Source organism: Lathyrus oleraceus, unplaced genomic scaffold (assembly GCF_024323335.1).
Source record: "Lathyrus oleraceus cultivar Zhongwan6 unplaced genomic scaffold, CAAS_Psat_ZW6_1.0 chrUn0492, whole genome shotgun sequence".
In the NCBI taxonomy this organism is placed as follows: Eukaryota; Viridiplantae; Streptophyta; class Magnoliopsida; order Fabales; family Fabaceae; genus Lathyrus; species Lathyrus oleraceus.
Window position 1 is genome coordinate 17,749 of NW_026112883.1, and position 19,122 is coordinate 36,870.

The 19,122-nt window shown below is 40.3% G+C and overlaps 65 non-coding genes and 2 pseudogenes across 65 annotated transcripts; all 67 read left to right on the plus strand.

Annotated features, from left to right (window-relative positions):
- The first annotated feature begins 30 nt into the window (after positions 1–30).
- Positions 31–149, plus strand: LOC127114459 (5S ribosomal RNA). The gene has a single exon (XR_007800328.1). It is a non-coding gene; the product is annotated as a 5S ribosomal RNA (ribosomal RNA).
- Positions 150–310: 161 nt separating this feature from the next.
- LOC127114460 (5S ribosomal RNA) lies at positions 311–429 on the plus strand. The gene has a single exon (XR_007800329.1). It is a non-coding gene; the product is annotated as a 5S ribosomal RNA (ribosomal RNA).
- Positions 430–587: 158 nt separating this feature from the next.
- On the plus strand, positions 588–705 carry LOC127114349 (5S ribosomal RNA). The gene has a single exon (XR_007800233.1). It is a non-coding gene; the product is annotated as a 5S ribosomal RNA (ribosomal RNA).
- Positions 706–866: 161 nt separating this feature from the next.
- On the plus strand, positions 867–985 carry LOC127114461 (5S ribosomal RNA). The gene has a single exon (XR_007800330.1). It is a non-coding gene; the product is annotated as a 5S ribosomal RNA (ribosomal RNA).
- Positions 986–1,733: 748 nt separating this feature from the next.
- Positions 1,734–1,852, plus strand: LOC127114462 (5S ribosomal RNA). The gene has a single exon (XR_007800331.1). It is a non-coding gene; the product is annotated as a 5S ribosomal RNA (ribosomal RNA).
- A 159-nt stretch (positions 1,853–2,011) lies between these two features.
- Positions 2,012–2,129, plus strand: LOC127114351 (5S ribosomal RNA). Its single transcript, XR_007800235.1, has one exon. It is a non-coding gene; the product is annotated as a 5S ribosomal RNA (ribosomal RNA).
- Positions 2,130–2,287: 158 nt separating this feature from the next.
- Positions 2,288–2,409, plus strand: LOC127114398 (5S ribosomal RNA). Its single transcript, XR_007800281.1, has one exon. It is a non-coding gene; the product is annotated as a 5S ribosomal RNA (ribosomal RNA).
- A 159-nt stretch (positions 2,410–2,568) lies between these two features.
- LOC127114363 (5S ribosomal RNA) lies at positions 2,569–2,688 on the plus strand. Its single transcript, XR_007800246.1, has one exon. It is a non-coding gene; the product is annotated as a 5S ribosomal RNA (ribosomal RNA).
- A 161-nt stretch (positions 2,689–2,849) lies between these two features.
- LOC127114340 (5S ribosomal RNA) lies at positions 2,850–2,968 on the plus strand. Its single transcript, XR_007800225.1, has one exon. It is a non-coding gene; the product is annotated as a 5S ribosomal RNA (ribosomal RNA).
- A 159-nt stretch (positions 2,969–3,127) lies between these two features.
- LOC127114463 (5S ribosomal RNA) lies at positions 3,128–3,246 on the plus strand. The gene has a single exon (XR_007800332.1). It is a non-coding gene; the product is annotated as a 5S ribosomal RNA (ribosomal RNA).
- A 161-nt stretch (positions 3,247–3,407) lies between these two features.
- Positions 3,408–3,526, plus strand: LOC127114464 (5S ribosomal RNA). Its single transcript, XR_007800333.1, has one exon. It is a non-coding gene; the product is annotated as a 5S ribosomal RNA (ribosomal RNA).
- A 162-nt stretch (positions 3,527–3,688) lies between these two features.
- Positions 3,689–3,807, plus strand: LOC127114465 (5S ribosomal RNA). The gene has a single exon (XR_007800334.1). It is a non-coding gene; the product is annotated as a 5S ribosomal RNA (ribosomal RNA).
- A 158-nt stretch (positions 3,808–3,965) lies between these two features.
- Positions 3,966–4,084, plus strand: LOC127114466 (5S ribosomal RNA). The gene has a single exon (XR_007800335.1). It is a non-coding gene; the product is annotated as a 5S ribosomal RNA (ribosomal RNA).
- A 158-nt stretch (positions 4,085–4,242) lies between these two features.
- Positions 4,243–4,361, plus strand: LOC127114467 (5S ribosomal RNA). The gene has a single exon (XR_007800336.1). It is a non-coding gene; the product is annotated as a 5S ribosomal RNA (ribosomal RNA).
- A 160-nt stretch (positions 4,362–4,521) lies between these two features.
- Positions 4,522–4,640, plus strand: LOC127114353 (5S ribosomal RNA). The gene has a single exon (XR_007800237.1). It is a non-coding gene; the product is annotated as a 5S ribosomal RNA (ribosomal RNA).
- A 160-nt stretch (positions 4,641–4,800) lies between these two features.
- LOC127114446 (uncharacterized) lies at positions 4,801–4,923 on the plus strand (annotated as a pseudogene).
- A 49-nt stretch (positions 4,924–4,972) lies between these two features.
- Positions 4,973–5,091, plus strand: LOC127114469 (5S ribosomal RNA). Its single transcript, XR_007800338.1, has one exon. It is a non-coding gene; the product is annotated as a 5S ribosomal RNA (ribosomal RNA).
- Positions 5,092–5,250: 159 nt separating this feature from the next.
- LOC127114418 (5S ribosomal RNA) lies at positions 5,251–5,368 on the plus strand. Its single transcript, XR_007800300.1, has one exon. It is a non-coding gene; the product is annotated as a 5S ribosomal RNA (ribosomal RNA).
- A 152-nt stretch (positions 5,369–5,520) lies between these two features.
- On the plus strand, positions 5,521–5,645 carry LOC127114432 (uncharacterized; annotated as a pseudogene).
- A 159-nt stretch (positions 5,646–5,804) lies between these two features.
- LOC127114471 (5S ribosomal RNA) lies at positions 5,805–5,923 on the plus strand. The gene has a single exon (XR_007800339.1). It is a non-coding gene; the product is annotated as a 5S ribosomal RNA (ribosomal RNA).
- Positions 5,924–6,084: 161 nt separating this feature from the next.
- Positions 6,085–6,203, plus strand: LOC127114472 (5S ribosomal RNA). The gene has a single exon (XR_007800340.1). It is a non-coding gene; the product is annotated as a 5S ribosomal RNA (ribosomal RNA).
- Positions 6,204–6,364: 161 nt separating this feature from the next.
- LOC127114473 (5S ribosomal RNA) lies at positions 6,365–6,483 on the plus strand. The gene has a single exon (XR_007800341.1). It is a non-coding gene; the product is annotated as a 5S ribosomal RNA (ribosomal RNA).
- A 159-nt stretch (positions 6,484–6,642) lies between these two features.
- Positions 6,643–6,761, plus strand: LOC127114474 (5S ribosomal RNA). Its single transcript, XR_007800342.1, has one exon. It is a non-coding gene; the product is annotated as a 5S ribosomal RNA (ribosomal RNA).
- Positions 6,762–6,919: 158 nt separating this feature from the next.
- LOC127114475 (5S ribosomal RNA) lies at positions 6,920–7,038 on the plus strand. Its single transcript, XR_007800343.1, has one exon. It is a non-coding gene; the product is annotated as a 5S ribosomal RNA (ribosomal RNA).
- A 160-nt stretch (positions 7,039–7,198) lies between these two features.
- On the plus strand, positions 7,199–7,317 carry LOC127114476 (5S ribosomal RNA). Its single transcript, XR_007800344.1, has one exon. It is a non-coding gene; the product is annotated as a 5S ribosomal RNA (ribosomal RNA).
- Positions 7,318–7,479: 162 nt separating this feature from the next.
- Positions 7,480–7,598, plus strand: LOC127114477 (5S ribosomal RNA). The gene has a single exon (XR_007800345.1). It is a non-coding gene; the product is annotated as a 5S ribosomal RNA (ribosomal RNA).
- Positions 7,599–7,764: 166 nt separating this feature from the next.
- LOC127114478 (5S ribosomal RNA) lies at positions 7,765–7,883 on the plus strand. The gene has a single exon (XR_007800346.1). It is a non-coding gene; the product is annotated as a 5S ribosomal RNA (ribosomal RNA).
- A 158-nt stretch (positions 7,884–8,041) lies between these two features.
- LOC127114391 (5S ribosomal RNA) lies at positions 8,042–8,159 on the plus strand. Its single transcript, XR_007800274.1, has one exon. It is a non-coding gene; the product is annotated as a 5S ribosomal RNA (ribosomal RNA).
- A 157-nt stretch (positions 8,160–8,316) lies between these two features.
- LOC127114479 (5S ribosomal RNA) lies at positions 8,317–8,435 on the plus strand. Its single transcript, XR_007800347.1, has one exon. It is a non-coding gene; the product is annotated as a 5S ribosomal RNA (ribosomal RNA).
- Positions 8,436–8,595: 160 nt separating this feature from the next.
- On the plus strand, positions 8,596–8,714 carry LOC127114481 (5S ribosomal RNA). The gene has a single exon (XR_007800349.1). It is a non-coding gene; the product is annotated as a 5S ribosomal RNA (ribosomal RNA).
- A 160-nt stretch (positions 8,715–8,874) lies between these two features.
- On the plus strand, positions 8,875–8,993 carry LOC127114482 (5S ribosomal RNA). Its single transcript, XR_007800350.1, has one exon. It is a non-coding gene; the product is annotated as a 5S ribosomal RNA (ribosomal RNA).
- Positions 8,994–9,151: 158 nt separating this feature from the next.
- LOC127114483 (5S ribosomal RNA) lies at positions 9,152–9,270 on the plus strand. The gene has a single exon (XR_007800351.1). It is a non-coding gene; the product is annotated as a 5S ribosomal RNA (ribosomal RNA).
- A 158-nt stretch (positions 9,271–9,428) lies between these two features.
- LOC127114484 (5S ribosomal RNA) lies at positions 9,429–9,547 on the plus strand. The gene has a single exon (XR_007800352.1). It is a non-coding gene; the product is annotated as a 5S ribosomal RNA (ribosomal RNA).
- A 161-nt stretch (positions 9,548–9,708) lies between these two features.
- On the plus strand, positions 9,709–9,827 carry LOC127114485 (5S ribosomal RNA). Its single transcript, XR_007800353.1, has one exon. It is a non-coding gene; the product is annotated as a 5S ribosomal RNA (ribosomal RNA).
- Positions 9,828–9,987: 160 nt separating this feature from the next.
- LOC127114280 (5S ribosomal RNA) lies at positions 9,988–10,106 on the plus strand. The gene has a single exon (XR_007800168.1). It is a non-coding gene; the product is annotated as a 5S ribosomal RNA (ribosomal RNA).
- Positions 10,107–10,266: 160 nt separating this feature from the next.
- LOC127114281 (5S ribosomal RNA) lies at positions 10,267–10,385 on the plus strand. The gene has a single exon (XR_007800169.1). It is a non-coding gene; the product is annotated as a 5S ribosomal RNA (ribosomal RNA).
- A 160-nt stretch (positions 10,386–10,545) lies between these two features.
- On the plus strand, positions 10,546–10,664 carry LOC127114283 (5S ribosomal RNA). The gene has a single exon (XR_007800170.1). It is a non-coding gene; the product is annotated as a 5S ribosomal RNA (ribosomal RNA).
- A 160-nt stretch (positions 10,665–10,824) lies between these two features.
- Positions 10,825–10,943, plus strand: LOC127114284 (5S ribosomal RNA). Its single transcript, XR_007800171.1, has one exon. It is a non-coding gene; the product is annotated as a 5S ribosomal RNA (ribosomal RNA).
- A 159-nt stretch (positions 10,944–11,102) lies between these two features.
- On the plus strand, positions 11,103–11,221 carry LOC127114285 (5S ribosomal RNA). Its single transcript, XR_007800172.1, has one exon. It is a non-coding gene; the product is annotated as a 5S ribosomal RNA (ribosomal RNA).
- Positions 11,222–11,381: 160 nt separating this feature from the next.
- LOC127114374 (5S ribosomal RNA) lies at positions 11,382–11,499 on the plus strand. Its single transcript, XR_007800257.1, has one exon. It is a non-coding gene; the product is annotated as a 5S ribosomal RNA (ribosomal RNA).
- A 158-nt stretch (positions 11,500–11,657) lies between these two features.
- On the plus strand, positions 11,658–11,777 carry LOC127114422 (5S ribosomal RNA). Its single transcript, XR_007800304.1, has one exon. It is a non-coding gene; the product is annotated as a 5S ribosomal RNA (ribosomal RNA).
- Positions 11,778–11,936: 159 nt separating this feature from the next.
- Positions 11,937–12,055, plus strand: LOC127114287 (5S ribosomal RNA). Its single transcript, XR_007800174.1, has one exon. It is a non-coding gene; the product is annotated as a 5S ribosomal RNA (ribosomal RNA).
- A 160-nt stretch (positions 12,056–12,215) lies between these two features.
- On the plus strand, positions 12,216–12,336 carry LOC127114383 (5S ribosomal RNA). Its single transcript, XR_007800266.1, has one exon. It is a non-coding gene; the product is annotated as a 5S ribosomal RNA (ribosomal RNA).
- A 161-nt stretch (positions 12,337–12,497) lies between these two features.
- LOC127114288 (5S ribosomal RNA) lies at positions 12,498–12,616 on the plus strand. Its single transcript, XR_007800175.1, has one exon. It is a non-coding gene; the product is annotated as a 5S ribosomal RNA (ribosomal RNA).
- A 160-nt stretch (positions 12,617–12,776) lies between these two features.
- LOC127114289 (5S ribosomal RNA) lies at positions 12,777–12,895 on the plus strand. The gene has a single exon (XR_007800176.1). It is a non-coding gene; the product is annotated as a 5S ribosomal RNA (ribosomal RNA).
- Positions 12,896–13,051: 156 nt separating this feature from the next.
- On the plus strand, positions 13,052–13,170 carry LOC127114290 (5S ribosomal RNA). The gene has a single exon (XR_007800177.1). It is a non-coding gene; the product is annotated as a 5S ribosomal RNA (ribosomal RNA).
- A 159-nt stretch (positions 13,171–13,329) lies between these two features.
- On the plus strand, positions 13,330–13,448 carry LOC127114291 (5S ribosomal RNA). Its single transcript, XR_007800178.1, has one exon. It is a non-coding gene; the product is annotated as a 5S ribosomal RNA (ribosomal RNA).
- Positions 13,449–13,607: 159 nt separating this feature from the next.
- On the plus strand, positions 13,608–13,726 carry LOC127114292 (5S ribosomal RNA). The gene has a single exon (XR_007800179.1). It is a non-coding gene; the product is annotated as a 5S ribosomal RNA (ribosomal RNA).
- A 160-nt stretch (positions 13,727–13,886) lies between these two features.
- LOC127114293 (5S ribosomal RNA) lies at positions 13,887–14,005 on the plus strand. The gene has a single exon (XR_007800180.1). It is a non-coding gene; the product is annotated as a 5S ribosomal RNA (ribosomal RNA).
- A 162-nt stretch (positions 14,006–14,167) lies between these two features.
- On the plus strand, positions 14,168–14,286 carry LOC127114294 (5S ribosomal RNA). The gene has a single exon (XR_007800181.1). It is a non-coding gene; the product is annotated as a 5S ribosomal RNA (ribosomal RNA).
- A 161-nt stretch (positions 14,287–14,447) lies between these two features.
- On the plus strand, positions 14,448–14,566 carry LOC127114295 (5S ribosomal RNA). The gene has a single exon (XR_007800182.1). It is a non-coding gene; the product is annotated as a 5S ribosomal RNA (ribosomal RNA).
- Positions 14,567–14,722: 156 nt separating this feature from the next.
- LOC127114296 (5S ribosomal RNA) lies at positions 14,723–14,841 on the plus strand. The gene has a single exon (XR_007800183.1). It is a non-coding gene; the product is annotated as a 5S ribosomal RNA (ribosomal RNA).
- A 158-nt stretch (positions 14,842–14,999) lies between these two features.
- Positions 15,000–15,116, plus strand: LOC127114402 (5S ribosomal RNA). Its single transcript, XR_007800285.1, has one exon. It is a non-coding gene; the product is annotated as a 5S ribosomal RNA (ribosomal RNA).
- Positions 15,117–15,278: 162 nt separating this feature from the next.
- LOC127114298 (5S ribosomal RNA) lies at positions 15,279–15,397 on the plus strand. The gene has a single exon (XR_007800185.1). It is a non-coding gene; the product is annotated as a 5S ribosomal RNA (ribosomal RNA).
- A 159-nt stretch (positions 15,398–15,556) lies between these two features.
- Positions 15,557–15,675, plus strand: LOC127114299 (5S ribosomal RNA). Its single transcript, XR_007800186.1, has one exon. It is a non-coding gene; the product is annotated as a 5S ribosomal RNA (ribosomal RNA).
- A 158-nt stretch (positions 15,676–15,833) lies between these two features.
- Positions 15,834–15,952, plus strand: LOC127114300 (5S ribosomal RNA). The gene has a single exon (XR_007800187.1). It is a non-coding gene; the product is annotated as a 5S ribosomal RNA (ribosomal RNA).
- A 158-nt stretch (positions 15,953–16,110) lies between these two features.
- On the plus strand, positions 16,111–16,229 carry LOC127114301 (5S ribosomal RNA). Its single transcript, XR_007800188.1, has one exon. It is a non-coding gene; the product is annotated as a 5S ribosomal RNA (ribosomal RNA).
- Positions 16,230–16,389: 160 nt separating this feature from the next.
- On the plus strand, positions 16,390–16,508 carry LOC127114302 (5S ribosomal RNA). Its single transcript, XR_007800189.1, has one exon. It is a non-coding gene; the product is annotated as a 5S ribosomal RNA (ribosomal RNA).
- Positions 16,509–16,669: 161 nt separating this feature from the next.
- LOC127114384 (5S ribosomal RNA) lies at positions 16,670–16,790 on the plus strand. The gene has a single exon (XR_007800267.1). It is a non-coding gene; the product is annotated as a 5S ribosomal RNA (ribosomal RNA).
- A 160-nt stretch (positions 16,791–16,950) lies between these two features.
- Positions 16,951–17,069, plus strand: LOC127114341 (5S ribosomal RNA). Its single transcript, XR_007800226.1, has one exon. It is a non-coding gene; the product is annotated as a 5S ribosomal RNA (ribosomal RNA).
- Positions 17,070–17,226: 157 nt separating this feature from the next.
- LOC127114431 (5S ribosomal RNA) lies at positions 17,227–17,348 on the plus strand. Its single transcript, XR_007800312.1, has one exon. It is a non-coding gene; the product is annotated as a 5S ribosomal RNA (ribosomal RNA).
- A 156-nt stretch (positions 17,349–17,504) lies between these two features.
- On the plus strand, positions 17,505–17,623 carry LOC127114303 (5S ribosomal RNA). The gene has a single exon (XR_007800190.1). It is a non-coding gene; the product is annotated as a 5S ribosomal RNA (ribosomal RNA).
- A 160-nt stretch (positions 17,624–17,783) lies between these two features.
- On the plus strand, positions 17,784–17,902 carry LOC127114304 (5S ribosomal RNA). Its single transcript, XR_007800191.1, has one exon. It is a non-coding gene; the product is annotated as a 5S ribosomal RNA (ribosomal RNA).
- Positions 17,903–18,063: 161 nt separating this feature from the next.
- LOC127114392 (5S ribosomal RNA) lies at positions 18,064–18,181 on the plus strand. Its single transcript, XR_007800275.1, has one exon. It is a non-coding gene; the product is annotated as a 5S ribosomal RNA (ribosomal RNA).
- Positions 18,182–18,339: 158 nt separating this feature from the next.
- Positions 18,340–18,458, plus strand: LOC127114305 (5S ribosomal RNA). Its single transcript, XR_007800192.1, has one exon. It is a non-coding gene; the product is annotated as a 5S ribosomal RNA (ribosomal RNA).
- A 160-nt stretch (positions 18,459–18,618) lies between these two features.
- On the plus strand, positions 18,619–18,737 carry LOC127114306 (5S ribosomal RNA). The gene has a single exon (XR_007800193.1). It is a non-coding gene; the product is annotated as a 5S ribosomal RNA (ribosomal RNA).
- Positions 18,738–18,897: 160 nt separating this feature from the next.
- Positions 18,898–19,016, plus strand: LOC127114307 (5S ribosomal RNA). Its single transcript, XR_007800194.1, has one exon. It is a non-coding gene; the product is annotated as a 5S ribosomal RNA (ribosomal RNA).
- Positions 19,017–19,122: the final 106 nt, after the last annotated feature.

The window sequence follows — 19,122 nt, forward strand, 5'->3', positions numbered from 1 at the left end:
AATATATACAATCAAAGCGCATGAGATATCAGGTGCGATCATACCAGCACTAATGCACCGGATCCCATCAGAACTCCGCAGTTAAGCGTGCTTGGGCGAGAGTAGTACTAGGATGGGTGACCTCCTGGGAAGTCCTTGTGTTGCACCTCTTTTTTTGCGATTTTTTAAATACTTCTTTTTGTTTCTGTTAATCGGCGTAAAAGAGTCGGAAAAAGTAGGAGAAGACAAGCATTTCAGCGTTAATTATGTTTGTTTTGCCGTTAATAAGTGAAAGAAATAAAATATATACAATCAAAGCGCATGAGATATCAGGTGCGATCATACCAGCACTAATGCACCGGATCCCATCAGAACTCCGCAGTTAAGCGTGCTTGGGCGAGAGTAGTACTAGGATGGGTGACCTCCTGGGAAGTCCTTGTGTTGCACCTCTTTTTTTGCGATTTTTTAAATACTTCTTGTTTCTGTTAATCGGCGTAAAAGAGTCGGAAAAAGTAGGAGAAGACAAGCATTTCAGCGTTAATTATGTTTGTTTTGCCGTTAATAAGTGAAAGAAATAAAATATATACAATCAAAGCGCATGAGATATCAGGTGCGATCATACCAGCACTAATGCACCGGATCCCATCAGAACTCCGCAGTTAAGCGTGCTTGGGCGAGAGTAGTACTAGGATGGGTGACCTCCTGGGAAGTCTTGTGTTGCACCTCTTTTTTTGCGATTTTTTAAATACTTCTTTTTATTTCTGTTAATCGGCGTAAAAGAGTCGGAAAAAGTAGGAGAAGACAAGCATTTCAGCGTTAATTATGTTTGTTTTGCCGTTAATAAGTGAAAGAAATAAAATATATACAATCAAAGCGCATGAGATATCAGGTGCGATCATACCAGCACTAATGCACCGGATCCCATCAGAACTCCGCAGTTAAGCGTGCTTGGGCGAGAGTAGTACTAGGATGGGTGACCTCCTGGGAAGTCCTTGTGTTGCACCTCTTTTTTTGCGATTTTTTAAATACTTCTTTTTGTTTCTGTTAATCGGCGTAAAAGAGTCGGAAAAAGTAGGAGAAGACAAGCATTTCAGCGTTAATTATGTTTGGTTTGCCGTTAATAAGTGAAAGAAATAAAATATATACAATCAAAGCGCATGAGATATCAGGTGCGATCATACCAGCATAATGCACCGGATCCCATCAGACTCGCAGTTAAGCGTGTCCCCTTGGGTCCGTAAACTAGAGAGTAGTACTAGGATGGGTGACCTCCTGGGAAGTCCTTGTGTTGCCCTCCCTTTTTTTGCGATTTTTTAATACTTCTTTTTATTTCTGTTAATCGGCGTAAAAGAGTCGGAAAAAGTAGGAGAAGACAAGCATTTCAGCGTTAATTATGTTTGTTTTGCCGTTAATAAGTGAAAGAAATAATATATACAATCAAAGCGCATGAGATATCAGGTGCGATCATACCAGCACTAATGCACGGGATCCCATCAGAACTCCGCAGTTAAGCGTGCTTGGGTGAAGGGAGAGTTAGAGGAGTATTACTCGGGAAGGGGACTTCTTCTCTGGAATGTTCCTTGTGTTGCACCTTTTTTGCGAGCATTTTAAATACTTGTTTTTAGTTCTGTTAACGGCGTAAAAGAGTCGGAAAAAAAAGTAGGAGAAGACAAGCATTTCAGCGTTAATTATGTTTGTTTTGCCGTAATAAGTGAAAAGAAAAATATATATACAATCAAAGCGCATGAGATATCAGGTGCGATCATACCAGCACTAATGCACCGGATCCCATCAGAACTCCGCAGTTAAGCGTGCTTGGGCGAGAGTAGTACTAGGATGGGTGACCTCCTGGGAAGTCCTTGTGTTGCACCTCTTTTTTGCGATTTTTTAAATACTTCTTTTATTTCTGTTAATCGGCGTAAAAGAGTCGGAAAAAGTAGGAGAAGACAAGCATTTCAGCGTTAATTATGTTTGTTTTGCCGTTAATAAGTGAAAGAAATAAAATATATACAATCAAAGCGCATGAGATATCAGGTGCGATCATACCAGCACTAATGCACCGGATCCCATCAGAACTCCGCAGTTAAGCGTGCTTGGGCGAGAGTAGTACTAGGATGGGTGACCTCCTGGGAAGTCCTGTGTTGCACCTCTTTTTTTGCGATTTTTTAAATACTTCTTTTATTTCTGTTATCGGCGTAAAAGAGTCGGAAAAAGTAGGAGAAGACAAGCATTTCAGCGTTAATTATGTTTGTTTTGCCGTTAATAAGTGAAAGAAAAAAATATATACAATCAAAGCGCATGAGATATCAGGTGCGATCATACCAGCACTAATGCACCGGATCCCATCAGAACTCCGCAGTTAAGCGTGCTTGGGCGAGAGTAGTAGTACTAGGATGGGTGACCTCCTGGGAAGTCCTTGTGTTGCACCTTTTTTTGCGATTTTTTAAATACTTCTTTTTATTTCTGTTAATCGGCGTAAAAGAGTCGGAAAAAGTAGGAGAAGACAAGCATTTCAGCGTTAATTATGTTTGTTTTGCCGTTAATAAGTGAAAGAAATAAAATATATACAATCAAAGCGCATGAGATATCAGGTGCGATCATACCAGCATGCAATGCACCGGATCCCATCAGAACTCCGCAGTTAAGCGTGCTTGGGCGAGAGTAGTACTAGGATGGGTGACCTCCTGGGAAGTCCTTGTGTTGCACCTCTTTTTTGCGAGTTTTTAAATACTTCTTTTTGTTCTGTTAATCGGCGTAAAAGAGTCGGAAAAAGTAGGAGAAGACAAGCATTTCAGCGTTAATTATGTTGTTTTTTTGCCGTTAATAAGTGAAAGAAATAAAATATATACAATCAAAGCGCATGAGATATCAGGTGCGATCATACCAGCACTAATGCACCGGATCCCATCAGAACTCCGCAGTTAAGCGTGCTTGGGCGAGAGTAGTACTAGGATGGGTGACCTCCTGGGAAGTCCTTGTGTTGCACCTTTTTTTGCGATTTTTAAATACTTCTTTTTATTTCTGTTAATCGGCGTAAAAGAGTCGGAAAAAGTAGGAGAAGACAAGCATTTCAGCGTTAATTATGTTTGTTTTGCCGTTAATAAGTGAAAGAAATAAAAATATATACAATCAAAGCGCATGAGATATCAGGTGCGATCATACCAGCACTAATGCACCGGATCCCATCAGAACTCCGCAGTTAAGCGTGCTTGGGCGAGAGTAGTACTAGGATGGGTGACCTCCTGGGAAGTCCTTGTGTTGCACCTCTTTTTTTGCGATTTTTTAAATACTTCTTTTTATTTCTGTTAATCGGCGTAAAAGAGTCGGAAAAAGTAGGAGAAGACAAGCATTTCAGCGTTAATTATGTTTGTTTTGCCGTTAATAAGTGAAAGAAATAAAATATATACAATCAAAGCGCATGAGATATCAGGTGCGATCATACCAGCACTAATGCACCGGATCCCATCAGAACTCCGCAGTTAAGCGTGCTTGGGCGAGAGTAGTACTAGGATGGGTGACCTCCTGGGAAGTCCTTGTGTTGCACCTCTTTTTTTGCGATTTTTTAAATACTTCTTTTTATTTCTGTTAATCGGCGTAAAAGAGTCGGAAAAAAGTAGGAGAAGACAAGCATTTCAGCGTTAATTATGTTTGTTTTGCCGTTAATAAGTGAAAGAAATAAAATATATACAATCAAAGCGCATGAGATATCAGGTGCGATCATACCAGCACTAATGCACCGGATCCCATCAGAACTCCGCAGTTAAGCGTGCTTGGGCGAGAGTAGTACTAGGATGGGTGACCTCCTGGGAAGTCCTTGTGTTGCACCTCTTTTTTGCGATTTTTTAATACTTCTTTTATTTCTGTTAATCGGCGTAAAAGAGTCGGAAAAAGTAGGAGAAGACAAGCATTTCAGCGTTAATTATGTTTGTTTTGCCGTTAATAAGTGAAAGAAATAAAATATATACAATCAAAGCGCATGAGATATCAGGTGCGATCATACCAGCACTAATGCACCGGATCCCATCAGAACTCCGCAGTTAAGCGTGCTTGGGCGAGAGTAGTACTAGGATGGGTGACCTCCTGGGAAGTCCTTGTGTTGCACCTCTTTTTTGCGATTTTTTAAATACTTCTTTTTATTTCTGTTAATCGGCGTAAAAGAGTCGGAAAAAGTAGGAGAAGACAAGCATTTCAGCGTTAATTATGTTTGTTTTGCCGTTAATAAGTGAAAGAAATAAAATATACAATCAAAGCGCATGAGATATCAGGTGCGATCATACCAGCACTAATGCACCGGATCCCATCAGAACTCCGCAGTTAAGCGTGCTTGGGCGAGAGTAGTACTAGGATGGGTGACCTCCTGGGAAGTCCTTGTGTTGCACCTCTTTTTTTGCGATTTTTAAATACTTCTTTTATTTCTGTTAATCGGCGTAAAAGAGTCGGAAAAAAGTAGGAGAAGACAAGCATTTCAGCGTTAATTATGTTTGTTTTGCCGTTAATAAGTGAAAGAAATAAAATATATACAATCAAAGCGCATGAGATATCAGGTGCGATCATACCAGCACTAATGCACCGGATCCCATCAGAACTCCGCAGTTAAGCGTGCTTGGGCGAGAGTAGTACTAGGATGGGTGACCTCCTGGGAAGTCCTTGTGTTGCACCCTTTTTTTGCGATTTTTTAAATACTTCTTTTTATTTCTGTTAATCGGCGTAAAAGAGTCGGAAAAAGTAGGAGAAGACAAGCATTTCAGCGTTAATTATGTTTGTTTTGCCGTTAATAAGTGAAAGAAATAAAATATATACAATCAAAGCGCATGAGATATCAGGTGCGATCATACCAGCACTAATGCACCGGATCCCATCAGAACTCCGCAGTTAAGCGTGCTTGGGCGAGAGTAGTACTAGGATGGGTGACCTCCTGGGCGTTAATTATGTTTGTTTTGCCGTTAATAAGTGAAAGAAATAAAATATATACAATCAAAGCGCATGAGATATCAGGTGCGATCATACCAGCACTAATGCACCGGATCCCATCAGAACTCCGCAGTTAAGCGTGCTTGGGCGAGAGTAGTACTAGGATGGGTGACCTCCTGGGAAGTCCTTGTGTTGCACCTCTTTTTTGCGATTTTTAAATACTTCTTTTTATTTCTGTTAATCGGCGTAAAAGAGTCGGAAAAAGTAGGAGAAGACAAGCATTTCAGCGTTAATTATGTTTGTTTTGCCGTTAATAAGTGAAAGAAATAAAATATATACAATCAAAGCGCATGAGATATCAGGTGCGATCATACCAGCACTAATGCACCGGATCCATCAGAACTCCGCAGTTAAGCGTGCTTGGGCGAGAGTAGTACTAGGATGGGTGACCTCCTGGGAAGTCCTTGTGTTGCACTCTTTTTTGCGATTTTTTAAATACTTCTTTTATTTCTGTTAATCGGCGTAAAAGAGTCGGAAAAAGTAGGAGAAGACAAGCATTTCAGCGTTAATTATGTTTGTTTTGCCGTTAATAAGTGAAAAAAAATATACAATCAAAGCGCATGAGATATCAGGTGCGATCATACCAGCACTAATGCACCGGATCCCATCAGAACTCCGCAGTAAGCGTGCTTGGTGCTTGGGCGAGAGTAGTACTAGGATGGGTGACCTCCTGGGAAGTCCTTGTGTTGCACCTCTTTTTTTGCGATTTTAAATACTTCTTTTTATTTCTGTTAATCGGCGTAAAAGAGTCGGAAAAAGTAGGAGAAGACAAGCATTTCAGCGTTAATTATGTTTGTTTTGCCGTTAATAAGTGAAAGAAATAAAATATATACAATCAAAGCGCATGAGATATCAGGTGCGATCATACCAGCACTAATGCACCGGATCCCATCAGAACTCCGCAGTTAAGCGTGCTTGGGCGAGAGTAGTACTAGGATGGGTGACCTCCTGGGAAGTCCTTGTGTTGCACCTCTTTTTTTGCGATTTTTTAAATACTTCTTTTTATTTCTGTTAATCGGCGTAAAAGAGTCGGAAAAAGTAGGAGAAGACAAGCATTTCAGCGTTAATTATGTTTGTTTTGCCGTTAATAAGTGAAAGAAATAAAATATATACAATCAAAGCGCATGAGATATCAGGTGCGATCATACCAGCACTAATGCACCGGATCCCATCAGAACTCCGCAGTTAAGCGTGCTTGGGCGAGAGTAGTACTAGGATGGGTGACCTCCTGGGAAGTCCTTGTGTTGCACCTCTTTTTTTGCGATTTTTTAAATACTTCTTTTTATTTCTGTTAATCGGCGTAAAAGAGTCGGAAAAAGTAGGAGAAGACAAGCATTTCAGCGTTAATTATGTTTGTTTTGCCGTTAATAAGTGAAAGAAATAAAATATATACAATCAAAGCGCATGAGATATCAGGTGCGATCATACCAGCACTAATGCACCGGATCCCATCAGAACTCCGCAGTTAAGCGTGCTTGGGCGAGAGTAGTACTAGGATGGGTGACCTCCTGGGAAGTCCTTGTGTTGCACCTCTTTTTTGCGATTTTTTAAATACTTCTTTTTATTTCTGTTAATCGGCGTAAAAGAGTCGGAAAAAGTAGGAGAAGACAAGCATTTCAGCGTTAATTATGTTTGTTTGCCGTTAATAAGTGAAAGAAATAAAATATATACAATCAAAGCGCATGAGATATCAGGTGCGATCATACCAGCACTAATGCACCGGATCCCATCAGAACTCCGCAGTTAAGCGTGCTTGGGCGAGAGTAGTACTAGGATGGGTGACCTCCTGGGAAGTCCTTGTGTTGCACCTCTTTTTTGCGATTTTTAAATACTTCTTTTTATTCTGTTAATCGGCGTAAAAGAGTCGGAAAAAGTAGGAGAAGACAAGCATTTCAGCGTTAATTATGTTTGTTTTGCCGTTAATAAGTGAAAGAAATAAAATATATACAATCAAAGCGCATGAGATATCAGGTGCGATCATACCAGCACTAATGCACCGGATCCCATCAGAACTCCGCAGTTAAGCGTGCTTGGGCGAGAGTAGTACTAGGATGGGTGACCTCCTGGGAAGTCCTTGTGTTGCACCTCTTTTTTTGCGATTTTTAAATACTTCTTTTTATTTCTGTTAATCGGCGTAAAAGAGTCGGAAAAAGTAGGAGAAGACAAGCATTTCAGCGTTAATTATGTTTGTTTTGCCGTTAATAAGTGAAAGAAATAAAATATATACAATCAAAGCGCATGAGATATCAGGTGCGATCATACCAGCACTAATGCACCGGATCCCATCAGAACTCCGCAGTTAAGCGTGCTTGGGCGAGAGTAGTACTAGGATGGGTGACCTCCTGGGAAGTCCTTGTGTTGCACCTCTTTTTTGCGATTTTTTAAATACTTCTTTTTATTTCTGTTAATCGGCGTAAAAGAGTCGGAAAAGTAGGAGGAGAAGACAAGCATTTCAGCGTTAATTATGTTTGTTTTGCCGTTAATAAGTGAAAGAAATAAAATATATACAATCAAAGCGCATGAGATATCAGGTGCGATCATACCAGCACTAATGCACCGGATCCCATCAGAACTCCGCAGTTAAGCGTGCTTGGGCGAGAGTAGTACTAGGATGGGTGACCTCCTGGGAAGTCCTTGTGTTGCACCTCTTTTTGCGATTTGCGATTTTTTATATAAACTCTTTTATTTCTGTTAATCGGCGTAAAAGAGTCGGAAAAAGTAGGAGAAGACAAGCATTTCAGCGTTAATTATGTTTGTTTTGCCGTTAATAAGTGAAAGAAATAAAAAATATACAATCAAAGCGCATGAGATATCAGGTGCGATCATACCAGCACTAATGCACCGGATCCCATCAGAACTCCGCAGTTAAGCGTGCTTGGGCGAGAGTAGTACTAGGATGGGTGACCTCCTGGGAAGTCCTTGTGTTGCACCTCTTTTTTTGCGATTTTTTAAATACTTTTTTTTTCTGTTAATCGGCGTAAAAGAGTCGGAAAAAGTAGGAGAAGACAAGCATTTCAGCGTTAATTATGTTTGTTTTGCCGTTAATAAGTGAAAGAAATAAAATATATACAATCAAAGCGCATGAGATATCAGGTGCGATCATACCAGCACTAATGCACGGATCCCATCAGAACTCCGCAGTTAAGCGTGCTTGGGCGAGAGTAGTACTAGGATGGGTGACCTCCTGGGAAGTCCTTGTGTTGCACCTCTTTTTTGCGATTTTTTAAATACTTTTTATTTCTGTTAATCGGCGTAAAAGAGTCGGAAAAAGTAGGAGAAGACAAGCATTTCAGCGTTAATTATGTTTGTTTTGCCGTTAATAAGTGAAAGAAATAAAATATATACAATCAAAGCGCATGAGATATCAGGTGCGATCATACCAGCACTAATGCACCGGATCCCATCAGAACTCCGCAGTTAAGCGTGCTTGGGCGAGAGTAGTACTAGGATGGGTGACCTCCTGGGAAGTCCTTGTGTTGCACCTCTTTTTTGCGATTTTTTAAATACTTCTTTTTATTTCTGTTAATCGGCGTAAAAGAGTCGGAAAAAGTAGGAGAAGACAAGCATTTCAGCGTTAATTATGTTTGTTTTGCCGTTAATAAGTGAAAGAAATAAAATATATACAATCAAAGCGCATGAGATATCAGGTGCGATCATACCAGCACTAATGCACCGGATCCCATCAGAACTCCGCAGTTAAGCGTGCTTGGGCGAGAGTAGTACTAGGATGGGTGACCTCCTGGGAAGTCCTTGTGTTGCACCTCTTTTTTTGCGATTTTTAAATACTTCTTTTATTTCTGTTAATCGGCGTAAAAGAGTCGGAAAAAAGTAGGAGAAGACAAGCATTTCAGCGTTAATTATGTTTGTTTTGCCGTTAATAAGTGAAAGAAATAAAATATATACAATCAAAGCGCATGAGATATCAGGTGCGATCATACCAGCACTAATGCACCGGATCCCATCAGAACTCCGCAGTTAAGCGTGCTTGGGCGAGAGTAGTACTAGGATGGGTGACCTCCTGGGAAGTCCTTGTGTTGCACCTCTTTTTTGCGATTTTTTAAATACTTCTTTTTATTTCTGTTAATCGGCGTAAAAGAGTCGGAAAAAGTAGGAGAAGACAAGCATTTCAGCGTTAATTATGTTTGTTTGCCGTTAATAAGTGAAAGAAATAAAATATATATACAAAAGCGCATGAGATATCAGGTGCGATCATACCAGCACTAATGCACCGGATCCCATCAGAACTCCGCAGTTAAGCGTGCTTGGGCGAGAGTAGTACTAGGATGGGTGACCTCCTGGGAAGTCCTTGTGTTGCACCTCTTTTTTGCGATTTTTTAAATACTTCTTTTGTTCTGTTAATCGGCGTAAAAGAGTCGGAAAAAGTAGGAGAAGACAAGCATTTCAGCGTTAATTATGTTTGTTTTGCCGTTAATAAGTGAAAGAAATAAAATATATACAATCAAAGCGCATGAGATATCAGGTGCGATCATACCAGCACTAATGCACCGGATCCCATCAGAACTCCGCAGTTAAGCGTGCTTGGGCGAGAGTAGTACTAGGATGGGTGACCTCCTGGGAAGTCCTTGTGTTGCACCTCTTTTTTTGCGATTTTTTAAATACTTCTTTTATTTCTGTTAATCGGCGTAAAAGAGTCGGAAAAAAGTAGGAGAAGACAAGCATTTCAGCGTTAATTATGTTTGTTTTGCCGTTAATAAGTGAAAGAAATAAAATATATACAATCAAAGCGCATGAGATATCAGGTGCGATCATACCAGCACTAATGCACCGGATCCCATCAGAACTCCGCAGTTAAGCGTGCTTGGGCGAGAGTAGTACTAGGATGGGTGACCTCCTGGGAAGTCCTTGTGTTGCACCTCTTTTTGCGATTTTTTAAATACTTCTTTTTATTTCTGTTAATCGGCGTAAAAGAGTCGGAAAAAAGTAGGAGAAGACAAGCATTTCAGCGTTAATTATGTTTGTTTTGCCGTTAATAAGTGAAAGAAATAAAATATATACAATCAAAGCGCATGAGATATCAGGTGCGATCATACCAGCACTAATGCACCGGATCCCATCAGAACTCCGCAGTTAAGCGTGCTTGGGCGAGAGTAGTACTAGGATGGGTGACCTCCTGGGAAGTCCTTGTGTTGCACCTCTTTTTTTGCGATTTTTTAAATACTTCTTTTTATTTCTGTTAATCGGCGTAAAAGAGTCGGAAAAAGTAGGAGAAGACAAGCATTTCAGCGTTAATTATGTTTGTTTTGCCGTTAATAAGTGAAAGAAATAAATATATACAATCAAAGCGCATGAGATATCAGGTGCGATCATACCAGCACTAATGCACCGGATCCCATCAGAACTCCGCAGTTAAGCGTGCTTGGGCGAGAGTAGTACTAGGATGGGTGACCTCCTGGGAAGTCCTTGTGTTGCACCTCTTTTTTGCGATTTTTTAAATACTTCTTTTTATTTCTGTTAATCGGCGTAAAAGAGTCGGAAAAAGTAGGAGAAGACAAGCATTTCAGCGTTAATTATGTTTGTTTTGCCGTTAATAAGTGAAAGAAATAAAATATATACAATCAAAGCGCATGAGATATCAGGTGCGATCATACCAGCACTAATGCACCGGATCCCATCAGAACTCCGCAGTTAAGCGTGCTTGGGCGAGAGTAGTACTAGGATGGGTGACCTCCTGGGAAGTCCTTGTGTTGCACCTCTTTTTTTGCGATTTTTTAAATACTTCTTTTATTTCTGTTAATCGGCGTAAAAGAGTCGGAAAAAGTAGGAGAAGACAAGCATTTCAGCGTTAATTATGTTTGTTTTGCCGTTAATAAGTGAAAGAAATAAAATATATACAATCAAAGCGCATGAGATATCAGGTGCGATCATACCAGCACTAATGCACCGGATCCCATCAGAACTCCGCAGTTAAGCGTGCTTGGGCGAGAGTAGTACTAGGATGGGTGACCTCCTGGGAAGTCCTTGTGTTGCACCTCTTTTTTGCGATTTTTTAAATACTTCTTTTATTTCTGTTAATCGGCGTAAAAGAGTCGGAAAAAGTAGGAGAAGACAAGCATTTCAGCGTTAATTATGTTTGTTTTGCCGTTAATAAGTGAAAGAAATAAAATATATACAATCAAAGCGCATGAGATATCAGGTGCGATCATACCAGCACTAATGCACCGGATCCCATCAGAACTCCGCAGTTAAGCGTGCTTGGGCGAGAGTAGTACTAGGATGGGTGACCTCCTGGGAAGTCCTTGTGTTGCACCTCTTTTTTTGCGATTTTTTAATACTTCTTTTTATTTCTGTTAATCGGCGTAAAAGAGTCGGAAAAAGTAGGAGAAGACAAGCATTTCAGCGTTAATTATGTTTGTTTTGCCGTTAATAAGTGAAAGAAATAAAATATATACAATCAAAGCGCATGAGATATCAGGTGCGATCATACCAGCACTAATGCACCGGATCCCATCAGAACTCCGCAGTTAAGCGTGCTTGGGCGAGAGTAGTACTAGGATGGGTGACCTCTGGGAAGTCCTTGTGTTGCACCTCTTTTTTGCGATTTTTAAATACTTCTTTTATTTCTGTTAATCGGCGTAAAAGAGTCGGAAAAAGTAGGAGAAGACAAGCATTTCAGCGTTAATTATGTTTGTTTTGCCGTTAATAAGTGAAAGAAATAAAATATATACAATCAAAGCGCATGAGATATCAGGTGCGATCATACCAGCACTAATGCACCGGATCCCATCAGAACTCCGCAGTTAAGCGTGCTTGGGCGAGAGAGTAGTACTAGGATGGGTGACCTCTGGGAAGTCCTTGTGTTGCACCTCTTTTTTGCGATTTTTAAATACTTCTTTTTATTTCTGTTAATCGGCGTAAAAGAGTCGGAAAAAGTAGGAGAAGACAAGCATTTCAGCGTTAATTATGTTTGTTTTGCCGTTAATAAGTGAAAGAAATAAAATATATACAATCAAAGCGCATGAGATATCAGGTGCGATCATACCAGCACTAATGCACCGGATCCCATCAGAACTCCGCAGTTAAGCGTGCTTGGGCGAGAGTAGTACTAGGATGGGTGACCTCCTGGGAAGTCCTTGTGTTGCACCTCTTTTTTGCGATTTTTTAAATACTTCTTTTTATTTCTGTTAATCGGCGTAAAAGAGTCGGAAAAAGTAGGAGAAGACAAGCATTTCAGCGTTAATTATGTTTGTTTTGCCGTTAATAAGTGAAAGAAATAAAATATATACAATCAAAGCGCATGAGATATCAGGTGCGATCATACCAGCACTAATGCACCGGATCCCATCAGAACTCCGCAGTTAAGCGTGCTTGGGCGAGAGAGTAGTACTAGGATGGGTGACCTCCTGGGAAGTCCTTGTGTTGCACCTCTTTTTTTGCGATTTTTTAAATACTTCTTTTTATTTCTGTTAATCGGCGTAAAAGAGTCGGAAAAAGTAGGAGAAGACAAGCATTTCAGCGTTAATTATGTTTGTTTTGCCGTTAATAAGTGAAAGAAATAAAATATATACAATCAAAGCGCATGAGATATCAGGTGCGATCATACCAGCACTAATGCACCGGATCCCATCAGAACTCCGCAGTTAAGCGTGCTTGGGCGAGAGTAGTACTAGGATGGGTGACCTCCTGGGAAGTCCTTGTGTTGCACCTCTTTTTTTGCGATTTTTTAATACTTCTTTTTATTTCTGTTAATCGGCGTAAAAGAGTCGGAAAAAGTAGGAGAAGACAAGCATTTCAGCGTTAATTATGTTTGTTTTGCCGTTAATAAGTGAAAGAAATAAAATATATACAATCAAAGCGCATGAGATATCAGGTGCGATCATACCAGCACTAATGCACCGGATCCCATCAGAACTCCGCAGTTAAGCGTGCTTGGGCGAGAGTAGTACTAGGATGGGTGACCTCCTGGGAAGTCCTTGTGTTGCACCTCTTTTTTGCGATTTTTAAATACTTCTTTTTTTCTGTTAATCGGCGTAAAAGAGTCGGAAAAAGTAGGAGAAGACAAGCATTTCAGCGTTAATTATGTTTGTTTGCCGTTAATAAGTGAAAGAAATAAAATATATACAATCAAAGCGCATGAGATATCAGGTGCGATCATACCAGCACTAATGCACCGGATCCCATCAGAACTCCGCAGTTAAGCGTGCTTGGGCGAGAGTAGTACTAGGATGGGTGACCTCCTGGGAAGTCCTTGTGTTGCACCTCTTTTTTGCGATTTTTTAAATACTTCTTTTATTTCTGTTAATCGGCGTAAAAGAGTCGGAAAAAGTAGGAGAAGACAAGCATTTCAGCGTTAATTATGTTTGTTTTGCCGTTAATAAGTGAAAGAAATAAAATATATACAATCAAAGCGCATGAGATATCAGGTGCGATCATACCAGCACTAATGCACCGGATCCCATCAGAACTCCGCAGTTAAGCGTGCTTGGGCGAGAGTAGTACTAGGATGGGTGACCTCCTGGGAAGTCCTTGTGTTGCACCTCTTTTTTTGCGATTTTTAAATACTTCTTTTATTTCTGTTAATCGGCGTAAAAGAGTCGGAAAAAGTAGGAGAAGACAAGCATTTCAGCGTTAATTATGTTTGTTTTGCCGTTAATAAGTGAAAGAAATAAAATATATACAATCAAAGCGCATGAGATATCAGGTGCGATCATACCAGCACTAATGCACCGGATCCCATCAGAACTCCGCAGTTAAGCGTGCTTGGGCGAGAGTAGTACTAGGATGGGTGACCTCCTGGGAAGTCCTTGTGTTGCACCTCTTTTTTTGCGATTTTTTAAATACTTCTTTTATTTCTGTTAATCGGCGTAAAAGAGTCGGAAAAAGTAGGAGAAGACAAGCATTTCAGCGTTAATTATGTTTGTTTTGCCGTTAATAAGTGAAAGAAATAAAATATATACAATCAAAGCGCATGAGATATCAGGTGCGATCATACCAGCACTAATGCACCGGATCCCATCAGAACTCCGCAGTTAAGCGTGCTTGGGCGAGAGTAGTACTAGGATGGGTGACCTCCTGGGAAGTCCTTGTGTTGCACCTCTTTTTTTGCGATTTTTTAAATACTTCTTTTTATTTCTGTTAATCGGCGTAAAAGAGTCGGAAAAAAGTAGGAGAAGACAAGCATTTCAGCGTTAATTATGTTTGTTTGTTGCCGTTAATAAGTGAAAGAAATAATATATACAATCAAAGCGCATGAGATATCAGGTGCGATCATACCAGCACTAATGCACCGGATCCCATCAGAACTCCGCAGTTAAGCGTGCTTGGGCGAGAGTAGTACTAGGATGGGTGACCTCCTGGGAAGTCCTTGTGTTGCACCTCTTTTTTTGCGATTTTTAAATACTTCTTTTTATTTCTGTTAATCGGCGTAAAAGAGTCGGAAAAAAGTAGGAGAAGACAAGCATTTCAGCGTTAATTATGTTTGTTTTGCCGTTAATAAGTGAAAGAAATAAAATATATACAATCAAAGCGCATGAGATATCAGGTGCGATCATACCAGCACTAATGCACCGGATCCCATCAGAACTCCGCAGTTAAGCGTGCTTGGGCGAGAGTAGTACTAGGATGGGTGACCTCCTGGGAAGTCCTTGTGTTGCACCTCTTTTTTGCGATTTTTAAATACTTCTTTTTATTTCTGTTAATCGGCGTAAAAGAGTCGGAAAAAGTAGGAGAAGACAAGCATTTCAGCGTTAATTTGTTTGTTTTGCCGTTAATAAGTGAAAGAAATAAAATATACAATCAAAGCGCATGAGATATCAGGTGCGATCATACCAGCACTAATGCACCGGATCCCATCAGAACTCCGCAGTTAAGCGTGCTTGGGCGAGAGTAGTACTAGGATGGGTGACCTCCTGGGAAGTCCTTGTGTTGCACCTCTTTTTTGCGATTTTTAAATACTTCTTTTTATTTTGTTAATCGGCGTAAAAGAGTCGGAAAAAGTAGGAGAAGACAAGCATTTCAGCGTTAATTATGTTTGTTTTGCCGTTAATAAGTGAAAGAAATAAAATATATACAATCAAAGCGCATGAGATATCAGGTGCGATCACCAGCACTAATGCACCGGATCCCATCAGAACTCCGCAGTTAAGCGTGCTTGGGCGAGAGTAGTACTAGGATGGGTGACCTCCTGGGAAGTCCTTGTGTTGCACCTCTTTTTTTGCGATTTTTTAAATACTTCTTTTTATTTCTGTTAATCGGCGTAAAAGAGTCGGAAAAAAGTAGGAGAAGACAAGCATTTCAGCGTTAATTATGTTTGTTTTGCCGTTAATAAGTGAAAGAAATAAAATATATACAATCAAAGCGCATGAGATATCAGGTGCGATCATACCAGCACTAATGCACCGGATCCCATCAGAACTCCGCAGTTAAGCGTGCTTGGGCGAGAGTAGTACTAGGATGGGTGACCTCCTGGGAAGTCCTTGTGTTGCACCTCTTTTTTTGCGATTTTTAAATACTTCTTTTTATTTCTGTTAATCGGCGTAAAAGAGTCGGAAAAAGTAGGAGAAGACAAGCATTTCAGCGTTAATTATGTTTGTTTTGCCGTAATAAGTGAAAGAAATAAAATATATACAATCAAAGCGCATGAGATATCAGGTGCGATCATACCAGCACTAATGCACCGGATCCCATCAGAACTCCGCAGTTAAGCGTGCTTGGGCGAGAGTAGTACTAGGATGGGTGACCTCCTGGGAAGTCCTTGTGTTGCACCTCTTTTTTGCGATTTTTAAATACTTCTTTTTATTTCTGTTAATCGGCGTAAAAGAGTCGGAAAAAGTAGGAGAAGACAAGCATTTCAGCGTTAATTATGTTTGTTTTGCGTTAATAAGTGAAAGAAATAAAATATATACAATCAAAGCGCATGAGATATCAGGTGCGATCATACCAGCACTAATGCACCGGATCCCATCAGAACTCCGCAGTTAAGCGTGCTTGGGCGAGAGTAGTACTAGGATGGGTGACCTCCTGGGAAGTCCTTGTGTTGCACCTCTTTTTTGCGATTTTTTAAATACTTCTTTTTTTCTGTTAATCGGCGTAAAAGAGTCGGAAAAAGTAGGAGAAGACAAGCATTTCAGCGTTAATTATGTTTGTTTTGCCGTTAATAAGTGAAAGAAATAAAATATATACAATCAAAGCGCATGAGATATCAGGTGCGATCATACCAGCACTAATGCACCGGATCCCATCAGAACTCCGCAGTTAAGCGTGCTTGGGCGAGAGTAGTACTAGGATGGGTGACCTCCTGGGAAGTCCTTGTGTTGCACCTCTTTTTTGCGATTTTTTAAATACTTCTTTTTATTTCTGTTAATCGGCGTAAAAGAGTCGGAAAAAGTAGGAGAAGACAAGCATTTCAGCGTTAATTATGTTTGTTTTGCCGTTAATAAGTGAAAGAAATAAAATATATACAATCAAAGCGCATGAGATATCAGGTGCGATCATACCAGCACTAATGCACCGGATCCCATCAGAACTCCGCAGTTAAGCGTGCTTGGGCGAGAGTAGTACTAGGATGGGTGACCTCCTGGGAAGTCCTTGTGTTGCACCTCTTTTTTGCGATTTTTTAAATACTTCTTTTTATTTCTGTTAATCGGCGTAAAAGAGTCGGAAAAAAGTAGGAGAAGACAAGCATTTCAGCGTTAATTATGTTTGTTTTGCCGTTAATAAGTGAAAGAAATAAAATATATACAATCAAAGCGCATGAGATATCAGGTGCGATCATACCAGCACTAATGCACCGGATCCCATCAGAACTCCGCAGTTAAGCGTGCTTGGGCGAGAGAGTAGTACTAGGATGGGTGACCTCCTGGGAAGTCCTTGTGTTGCACCTCTTTTTTGCGATTTTTTAAATACTTCTTTTTATTTCTGTTAATCGGCGTAAAAGAGTCGGAAAAAGTAGGAGAAGACAAGCATTTCAGCGTTAATTATGTTTGTTTTGCCGTTAATAAGTGAAAGAAATAAAATATATACAATCAAAGCGCATGAGATATCAGGTGCGATCATACCAGCACTAATGCACCGGATCCCATCAGAACTCCGCAGTTAAGCGTGCTTGGGCGAGAGTAGTACTAGGATGGGTGACCTCCTGGGAAGTCCTTGTGTTGCACCTTTTTTTGCGATTTTTTAAATACTTTTTTATTTCTGTTAATCGGCGTAAAAGAGTCGGAAAAAGTAGGAGAAGACAAGCATTTCAGCGTTAATTATGTTTGTTTTGCCGTTAATAAGTGAAAGAAATAAAATATATACAATCAAAGCGCATGAGATATCAGGTGCGATCATACCAGCACTAATGCACCGGATCCCATCAGAACTCCGCAGTTAAGCGTGCTTGGGCGAGAGTAGTACTAGGATGGGTGGGTGACCTCTGGGAAGTCCTTGTGTTGCACCTTTTTTTGCGATTTTTAAATACTTCTTTTATTTCTGTTAATCGGCGTAAAAGAGTCGGAAAAAGTAGGAGAAGACAAGCATTTCAGCGTTAATTATGTTTGTTTTGCCGTTAATAAGTGAAAGAAATAAATATATACAATCAAAGCGCATGAGATATCAGGTGCGATCATACCAGCACTAATGCACCGGATCCCATCAGAACTCCGCAGTTAAGCGTGCTTGGGCGAGAGTAGTACTAGGATGGGTGACCTCCTGGGAAGTCCTTGTGTTGCACCTCTTTTTTGCGATTTTTTAAATACTTCTTTTTATTTCTGTTAATCGGCGTAAAAGAGTCGAAAAAAGTAGGAGAAGACAAGCATTTCAGCGTTAATTATGTTTGTTTTGCCGTTAATAAGTGAAAGAAATAAAATATATACAATCAAAGCGCATGAGATATCAGGTGCGATCATACCAGCACTAATGCACCGGATCCCATCAGAACTCCGCAGTTAAGCGTGCTTGGGCGAGAGTAGTACTAGGATGGGTGACCTCCTGGGAAGTCCTTGTGTTGCACCTCTTTTTTTGCGATTTTTTAAATACTTCTTTTTATTTCTGTTAATCGGCGTAAAAGAGTCGGAAAAAGTAGGAGAAGACAAGCATTTCAGCGTTAATTATGTTTGTTTTGCCGTTAATAAGTGAAAGAAATAAAATATATACAATCAAAGCGCATGAGATATCAGGTGCGATCATACCAGCACTAATGCACGGATCCCATCAGAACTCCGCAGTTAAGCGTGCTTGGGCGAGAGTAGTACTAGGATGGGTGACCTCCTGGGAAGTCCTTGTGTTGCACCTCTTTTTTGCGATTTTTTAATACTTCTTTTTTTTCTGTTAATCGGCGTAAAAGAGTCGGAAAAAGTAGGAGAAGACAAGCATTTCAGCGTTAATTATGTTTGTTTTGCCGTTAATAAGTGAAAGAAATAAAATATATACAATCAAAGCGCATGAGATATCAGGTGCGATCATACCAGCACTAATGCACCGGATCCCATCAGAACTCCGCAGTTAAGCGTGCTTGGGCGAGAGTAGTACTAGGATGGGTGACCTCCTGGGAAGTCCTTGTGTTGCACCTCTTTTTTGCGATTTTTTAAATACTTCTTTTTATTTCTGTTAATCGGCGTAAAAGAGTCGGAAAAAGTAGGAGAAGACAAGCATTTCAGCGTTAATTATGTTTGTTTTGCCGTTAATAAGTGAAAGAAATAAAATATATACAATCAAAGCGCATGAGATATCAGGTGCGATCATACCAGCACTAATGCACCGGATCCCATCAGAACTCCGCAGTTAAGCGTGCTTGGGCGAGAGTAGTACTAGGATGGGTGACCTCCTGGGAAGTCCTTGTGTTGCACCTCTTTTTTGCGATTTTTTAAATACTTCTTTTTATTTCTGTTAATCGGCGTAAAAGAGTCGGAAAAAGTAGGAGAAGACAAGCATTTCAGCGTTAATTATGTTTGTTTTGCCGTTAATAAGTGAAAGAAATAAAATATATACAATCAAAGCGCATGAGATATCAGGTGCGATCATACCAGCACTAATGCACCGGATCCCATCAGAACTCCGCAGTTAAGCGTGCTTGGGCGAGAGTAGTACTAGGATGGGTGACCTCCTGGGAAGTCCTTGTGTTGCACCTCTTTTTTTGCGATTTTTTAAATACTTCTTTTTATTTCTGTTAATCGGCGTAAAAGAGTCGGAAAAAAGTAGGAGAAGACAAGCATTTCAGCGTTAATTATGTTTGTT